Source organism: Dama dama, chromosome 13 (genome assembly GCF_033118175.1).
Source record: "Dama dama isolate Ldn47 chromosome 13, ASM3311817v1, whole genome shotgun sequence".
NCBI classification, from domain to species: domain Eukaryota; kingdom Metazoa; phylum Chordata; class Mammalia; order Artiodactyla; family Cervidae; genus Dama; species Dama dama.
The window spans coordinates 23099964-23108669 of NC_083693.1; positions in this window are offsets into that span (position 1 = coordinate 23099964).

The following is an 8706-nucleotide window of genomic DNA, read 5'->3' on the forward strand; positions in this document are numbered from 1 at the left end:
GGACTGGACTTCCAGAAAAATGGATAGACCAGTAGAACAGAGAGAAAAGCTTTAGAGGGATCTAGGAATATGTGAGAACTTAATAAAAAAAAAATTAATGGGAAGAGGATGGGCTGTTTAATAGAAGGTGCTGGCAGGGAGATCAGCTTGGTGTTCTGTAATGACCTAGAGGGGCGGGACGAAGGCTCTAGAGGGAGGAGATGGATGTAGAGCTGGTTCACGTTCTTGTACAGCAGAAACTAAGAACAATGTAAAGCAATTATCTTCCAATTTAAAAATAAAGAATTGAAGTTGTTGGGAAAAATGGCTTATTACACAGAGCAAAATAAAACTGGATCCCACATAACATCACATAAAAAGATAGACTCCAGATGGATTAAACGCATAAAATTCAAAGGAAAATGACAAAGTTAACAGAAGCTGATGTTGGAGAGTACTCTGTGATTTAGGGATAGAAAAATATCTTCCTGGCAAAAGACATAGTTGATCATATCAAAATAAAGGACATCATTTTAAACTTTGTAGAAAATAGGATAGAGAAAGATATTTGCAATGCTTAAGATATGACAAGGACAGAATGTAACCACAGGCTTATCGGTTATTAACTGGTTGGAATATAACCGCGGGCTTATTGATTATTAACTGTTTGAACACAAAACACGTGAATGATGGGGTTATTGTGATTGTATTTACCCTTCCTTTGTAAGCCTCAAGGGATTTGGGCTGGTGGGTTTGGACACGTACACATGGGGTATAAAAGATTTTCACAAATGCTGGTTGGGGTCCTTGGCTAAGAGGAGACTCTGCCTTGGGCCCGCCGGTGTAATAAACTGCACTCCACTAAAAAAAAAAAAAAAAAAAAGATATGACAAGGAGCTGAGAAGGAAATAGCAACCCACTCCAGTCTTCTTGCCTGGAGAATCCAGGCCTGGAGAATCCCCATGGACAGAGGAGCCTGGCAGGCTACAACCCACAGGGTCACAAAGAGTCGGACACGACTGAAGCGACTTAGCACGCACGTAGCCATATCTAAAAAATTCAAAGATTCCTAAAAAAGAAGAAAAATATAGGCATTTTTATAGAAAAATGGGCAAAGGCTTCAAAGGAACAATTTATAGAAGTGCAAATAAATGTTTACCATGAAGAGATGCTTCAAATCGTTAGTAATAAGAGAAATGCAAACCGGAGCAAGAAAGAGCCGGCGGGTCACGGTTCTTAGAGGCCCTCATAGGTGGTGGATTTTGCCACCTGCCTGCAGGAATGTGGGAACACAGGGACTCATGCAGAGCTGGTGGGAGCGTCGGCCTGCTCTGACTGACAGCCTTGAAAAATTAAGGATGTGCAAACCATATTTAAATGTAAAAAAAAAAAGTGACCCCCCAAGTCCACTAGGAGACATGGGCAAAGGTGTTCACTGAGCATCACTCGCGGTAGTGGGTAGTGGGAGGAGGTATCCCATGGGGACGTGAATAACGCGAAGTGGTGCCCACATCGTGGAGGTCTATGCGGCAGACAGAAGCAACTGACTAGATGTCAAAACAGCCAAGTGGATGGGTCAACTTAGATCCGAGTCAAATAAAAAGGGAACTGAACCCTGTAGCATAATGTTTATATACGTAAGACTGTACGTTTTACATAGGGTTCCCAGATTTAGCCAAAAACTAAACAATAAAAATCCCAAACTGAGTGTCCAGTTAAATTTGACTTTCAGATAAACAATAAAAATCATACTAAAAATTATCACCTATACTAAAAGTTATTTATTGCTGATCTGAACCTCAAACTGAACTGGATGTTCTGTATTTTATCGGCAGTACTAAGTTTACAAGAAAAATACTCATGAAAAAAGCTCACATACAAGATATCAGAATGGTTAGTATAACATGGCAGGTATGTGCACACGAGTCTCTGAAAGTAGGGAAAGTGAAGTCGCTCAGTCGTGTCCGACTTTTTGTGACCCTGTGGACTGTAGCCCACCAGGCTCCTCCCGCCATGGGATGCTCCAGGCAAGAATACTCGAGTGGGTTGCCATTTCCTTCTCCAGGGGATCTTCCCAACTCAGGGATCAAACCCGGGTCTCCTGCACTGCAGGCAGACGCTTTAACCTCTGACCCACCAGGGAAGCCCCTGAAAGTAGGGAAAGGGGGAAAAAAGGAAAAAAACAAAATAAGAAAGGGCTTTGAACTAACCCAGGATGGTCATATGTCATAACTGAGGTGTGTGATTTATTGAACCCCTACATCTAGAGGTCCAGTGTTTTTAAAAAGTAGTGTAAAAATCCAGTTGCCGTTTCTCTAGTTACAGGCTCATGTCTTTGAGGCCAGATAGAGCTTCAAAGAGCCTTGCTTGACCCAAGTAAGTAGGAAAGCAGCCTCTGGAAAGGAGAAGCTTTTCAATTTAATTTCTGAGACAAGGATGTCCCATAGAAGCAATCAATCAATCAGTTGAAAAGCATTTAGAATTTAAAAGAGCCAGGAAGACTTGCCTTCGGAAATGAAACTAAATTTCCCTGGAGCCCAGACAGTGTCATCTGCTCCAAACTCCTGTCTGTAACCTCTGGTTGCCTAGAGCAGGACATGGGAGCCTGAATTTCTGACAGTGCCCTAGCTGATTCTGATCTTCAGCCAGGAGAATTGTTCCAAACCAGGCGGGAAAAGGTAACTGCTGACTGACAACAGTAACTAGAATTATTTTATCATCTCTTAATTCAGTTCGGTTCAGTCACTCAGTCATGTCTGACCCCATGGACTGCAGCATGCCAGGCTTCCCTGTCCATCACCAACTCCCGGAGCTTACTCAAACTCATGTCCATCGAGTCAGTGATGCCATCCAACCATCTCATCCTCTGTTGTTCCCTTCTCCTCCTGCCTTCAATCTTTCCCAACATCAGGGTCTTTTCCAATGAGTCAGTTCTTTGCATCAGGTGGCCAAAGTATTGGAGTTTCAGCTTCACCATCAGTCCGTCCAATGAATATTCAGGACTGATTTCCTTTAGGATTGACTGGTTGGATCTCCTTGCAGTCGAAGGGACTCTCAAGAGTCTTCTCCAATACCACAGTTCAAAAGCATCAATTCTTTGCCACTCAGCTTTCTTTATCGTCCAACTCTCACATCCATACTGGAAAAACCATAGCTTTGACTAGACGGACCTTTGTTGGCAAAGTAATGTCTCTGCTTTTTAATAAGCTGTCTAGGTTGGTCACAGCTTTTCTTCCAAGGAGCGAGCATTTTTTAATTTCATGGCTGCAGTAACCATCTACAGTGATTTTGGCACCCAAAAAATAAAGTCTCACAATGTTTCCATTGTTTCCCCATCTATTTGCCATGAAGTAATGGGACCAGATGCCATGATCTTAGTTTCCTGAATGTTGAGTTTTAAGCCAGTGTTTTCACTCTCCTTTTTCACTTTCACCAAGAGGCTCTTTAGTTTTTCACTTTCTACCATAAGGGTGGTGTCATCTGCATATCTGAGGTTATTGATGCTTCTCCCAGCAGTCTTGATTCCAGCTTGTGCTTCATCCAGCCCGGCATTTTTCATGATGTACTTTTATAAGTTAAATAAGCAGGGTGACAATATACAGCCTTGACGTACTCCTTTTCCAATTTGGAACCAGTCTGTTGTTCCATGTCCAGTTCTAACTGTTGCTTCTTGACCTGCATACAGATTTCTCAGGGGGCAGGTTAGTGAGTCTGGTATTCCCATCTCTTGAAGAATTTTCCACAGTTTGTTGTGAACCACACAGTCAAAGACTCTGGTGGAGTCAATAAAGCAGAAGTATATGTTTTTCTGGAACTCTCTCGCTTTTTCAATGATAGAGTGGATATTGGCAATTTGATCTCTGGTTCCTCTATCTTTTCTAAATCCAGCTTGAACATCTGGAATTTCATGGTTCACGTACTGTTGAAGCCTGGCTTGGAGAATTTTGAGCATTACTTTGCTAGCGTGTGAGATGAGTGCAATTGTGTGGTGGTTTGGCATTGCCTTTCTTTGGGACTGGAATAGAAACCCACCTTTTCCAGTCCTGTGGCCACTGCTGAGTTTTCCAAATTTGCTGGCACATTGAGTGCAGGACTTTCACAGCATCATCTTTTAGGATTTGAAATAGATCAACTGGAATTTCAATACCTCCACTAGCTTTGTTCATAGTGACACTTTGTAAGGCCCACTTGACTTCACATTCCAGGATGTCTGGTTCTAGGTGAGTGATCACACCATCGTGGTTATCTGGGTCATGAAGATCTTTTTTTGTATAGTTCTTCTGTGTATTCTTGCCACCTCTTCTTAACATGTTTTGCTTCTGTTAGGTCCATGCCATTTCTGTCCTTTATTGTGCCCATCTTTGCATGAAATGTTCCCTTGGTATCTCTAATTTTCTTGAAGAGATCTCTAGCCTTTCCCATTCTATTGTTTTCCTCTATTTCTTTGCACTGAACACGGAGGAAGGCTTTCTTATCTCTCCTTGCTATTCTTTGGAACGCTGCATTCAAATATCTTTCCTTTTCTCCTTGCCTTTAGCTTCTCTTCTTTTCTCAGCTATTTATAAGGCCTCCTCAGACAACCATTTTGCCTTTTTGCATTTCTTTTTCTTGGGGATGGTCTTGATCTCTGTCTCTTATACACTGTCATGAACCTCCGTCCATAGTTCTTCAGGCACTCTACCAGATCTAATCTCTTAAATCTATGTGTCACCCCCACTGTATAATCATTAGGGATTTGATTTAGGTCATACCTGAATGGTCTAGTGGTTTTTCCTACTTTCTTTATTTAAAGTCTGAATTTGGCAATAAGGAGTTCATGATCTGGGCCACAGTCAGCTCCCGGTCTTGTTTTTGCTGCTTCTCCATCTTTGACTGCAAAGAATATAATCAATCTGATTTTGGTATTGACCATCTGGTGATGTCTTCTCTTGTGTTGTTGGAAGAGGGTGTTTGCTGTGACCAGGGCGTTCTCTTGGTGAACCCCTGTTAGCCTTTGCCCTGCTTCATTTTGTACTCCAAGGCCAAATTCGCCTGTTACTCCAGGTTTCTATTGACTTCCTAGGCTGTCAGACACTATATAATCCCTTAATTAGGGATTTAATAAAACTAAGTATCCACTGTTTATGCTTATTGGTCTTAAACACCTATCAAAAGGAAAAAAAATTAGAAAAAGAACTGAAGACAATACATGGGAATGACACCTAAATAAATAACATTATTTTGATGGGGTTTATGATGATTATGAGGTGCTACTAAAAATAAGTCAGTATGGCTGGTTTAATAATGCAAAAATGTAGATTTGGGTCTTGTTTTAGAATCTGTTTCTGTATTTTCACTTTAATAATACTAATCAAAGACTTTCTTCTCATAGAGATGAGGCACAAGGGTATCTATAATCACGACTGTATTTGCTAATGCTGGGCCATCAGGCACTATATGACCGAAATTTGGCCAGTGAGTAATTTCCAAGTGCTGATTTTATGTCACTTTTTTTTTTTTTTTTTTTACTTATTTGCCACACTGTGTAGGATGTGGGATTTTAATTCCCTGACCAGAGATCAAGCCTGTGCCCACTGCATTGGAAGTATGGAGTTTTAACCACTGGACCACCAGGGAAGTACCCCAAACACTTGGTAGATACTCATGTTCACTCACATTTGCAAAATGATATTAGCCTTATTAGAATCTACTTTAAATGGGGTTTCCCTTTCCACTGTTTTTGGAGAGAGAGAAGAGAATGTCTCAAGTGTATATTTGCTACTTATTACTGCTACTTAAACTGTTAGGGCTTCCCAGTTGGTGCAGTTGGTGAAGAATCCACTTGCCAATGCAGGAAACGCAAGAGACTCAGGTTTGATCCCTGAGTTGGGAGGATCTCCTGGAGGGGGAAATGGCAACCCACCCCAGGATTCTTGCCCTGGGAAATCCCATGGAGAGGGGAGCCTGGTGGGCTACAGTCCATGATATCACAAAGAGCTGGACACAACTGTGCAAGTACACGCACCAAACTGTTATGTGTAGACAAGACATGCAAACTGTTTCTGCAGTTATTTCGACACTAATGACTACTTTCTGGTCACTTTGCATCTACTGGCTTTTCCTGGTTTGTGCCTTAGTCCCTCTGTTTGGACTACTTCAAAACCTGGGTGTGTGTACTGAGTGCCTTTGTGCTACAAAACACAAGCACAATAGGTGGCGACTAGATAATGTACAACAGTCATATATCAGCAGACCTCAAATGCAGACAGAAAGTGGTCACGCAGACCCAGGTGGGTCCCTAAGGTGTCTGTAGACCTCAGTTTGAGAAACACTGGCTAGAAAATGAAACATCCGTATCCTTAAGGGAGACACAGATGAAGTGATCTCTTTTTCATTTCTCCAAATTCCGGAGAGAATACAAACAGTGAAGGTTCTGAAAGGCGGGGAGCCGCAGGGGTAAGGGCTTTAGGAATGAGGGTCCCAGCCTGGAATGATGAAGAGGAGAGGCAATAAGGTTCCCCTCAGGGGGGCTGAGAGTTCTCCAGTTCTTGCCCTGACGACAAAGGTGGGGGGACTAAGGGAATTAAGCACTTGCTGTTCCAGCACCTAGATTGGGGGTCAGGGGACTGTTTGGAAAGACCCAGGACAGCAATTAAGAGTTAGAAAGCAGCTAACCCAGTGTCCTAAGGCAGAGGTTCTCAACCTGGGCGCCTATTAGCATCATCATCAGGGGAGCCCTGATGGATGCATGCATCCATCACTGGAGTTCTGAATTAATTGGTCGGGGTTGGGCATTAGTCTTTGTAAAAGGTCCCTGGGGGATTCTAATGTGTGGGCAAGGTGGCCGATCAGTGTTTGAAGGGAAGCTTTCTTTACGGCATAATTATATTTAAGGCCACCTGTATTCATTTCTTTGGGGGAAGGGAGCCAACCCTTAATGATTGCACTGTGCTCGCTATTTAATAACAATAAATAGTAACAGCAGCTAGCATTTATTAAAGCTTGGTATATGCCAGGTGTTGTGTTAATCACTTGACATCCGTTGAACCTTCACAGCATCTCTGTGAAATGAATATTATTATTTCCCTTTTACAAATGCAGGCTAAACAAGACCAAGGAACTTGCCTCAAATCTTTCAAGAGCAAATACATAAATATATGAAAAAGTGAAAGTGAAGTTGCTCAGTTGTGTCCAACTCTTTGTGACCTCACGGACTGTAGCCCACCAGGCTCCTCTGTCCATGGGCATGTCCAGGCGAGAATCCTGGAGTGGGTGGCTGTGCCCTCCTCCAGGGCATCCTCCCCACCCAGGGGTCAAACCTGGGTCTCCTGCACCAGCAGGCAGACTCTCTTTGGCTGAGCCACCAGGGAAGCCCTATTCAAACATGAATTTGTGCAGATATGACCCTGAACTCTGGCCTTCACCGAGAGGCTGAGGATTCCAGTTGCGGGGTCACAGCGGGGCAGACCTGGAGGGGATGTCTCCGGACGTGGGGGTGGCCCTGCGTCGCAGAGACAACAGCTGGTGTGTTTTCACCGAGCCAGCCCCCACTCGGCGTCCCAGTCGCTGTGTGTTTTACAACCAACCACCAGGAGGGTGAACGGTGCCCCGCCCTTTCAGCTTTTCCGAGGAAATCAGTCTGGAGTCTGTGTAGTTCTGCCCAGCTGGTCTTCGCCTCTCAAAATCTCCATTTTGAGAAGAAAACGAGTGAACGTGACTTTGATGTGTAGGAGACAAATACCTGACCTGCAGAAGGAGCTGCGGACTGTCCGTGCTCCGCTCAGAGCCGGGGGCCGGCCCCACGTGTGCGCCTTGGGACTGTTCCCTGTGAAATCCCATAAAAAGTTCCTCCGTGGGTGGCACTGTTTCCGCAGCCTGATTGGGCCGGAGGGCTTCATCAGCCAACATTATGTCATCACTGGCTGTTGGCGAGCGCTCCTCCGGGACACTTGAGAAACTTTGATAGAAACATTTCTCTTTGGCAACAGCCGGCTGTTTCCATGGTTTGACAATACTAACCAGATGCAAAGTGGACCGGCAAAGGAGAGGCCTGCCCCGGGGGATCGGAGACCCTCACACACTCACGTCCTGCCCTGGACAGCTTAGATAACCTCCTTCCCGCCCCTTTCTCTTTTTCTCATCTTTAAAGTGGAACAACAATAGGAGCTCTAATTACCTCCTGGTGTGAGATGAGCAATTAAAGAAGTTTGCAAAATTTTGAGTTCTTTAATAAAGAGTAATAATAAAGTCCTTTGGAGGGCATAGTTCATGATTTTGTTCATTTATTTATTTAGGTTGTGCTGCGTCGTCATCACCACGCTGGCTTTTCCTGCCTTGCGGTGAGCTGGGGCGGCTCTCTAGTGGTGTGCAGACTTCTCATTGCCGTGGCTTCTCTTGTTCCAGAAGCGCAGGCTCCAGGGCACTCGGGCTTCAGCAGTTTCGGCTCCTAAGCTCAAGACTACAGGCTCAATTGTTGTGGCCCATGGGCTGAGTTGCTCTGTGGCATGTGGGATCTTCCCAGATCAGGGATTGAGCCTGTGTCTCCCGCACCTGCAGGCAGATTCTTTACCACTGAGCCACCAGGGAAGCCCTGGAGGGGATATTTTAGAAACAAATGAAATAAGTAACAAAGCAGAACTTAAATGTACTGATGTTAATCTCATATGGATCTAACAGACTGTCATTCTTAGAGATCTACTAACTTAAGTAAATAGCCCTCTCACTTGATATAGACAGAATATATTTTTA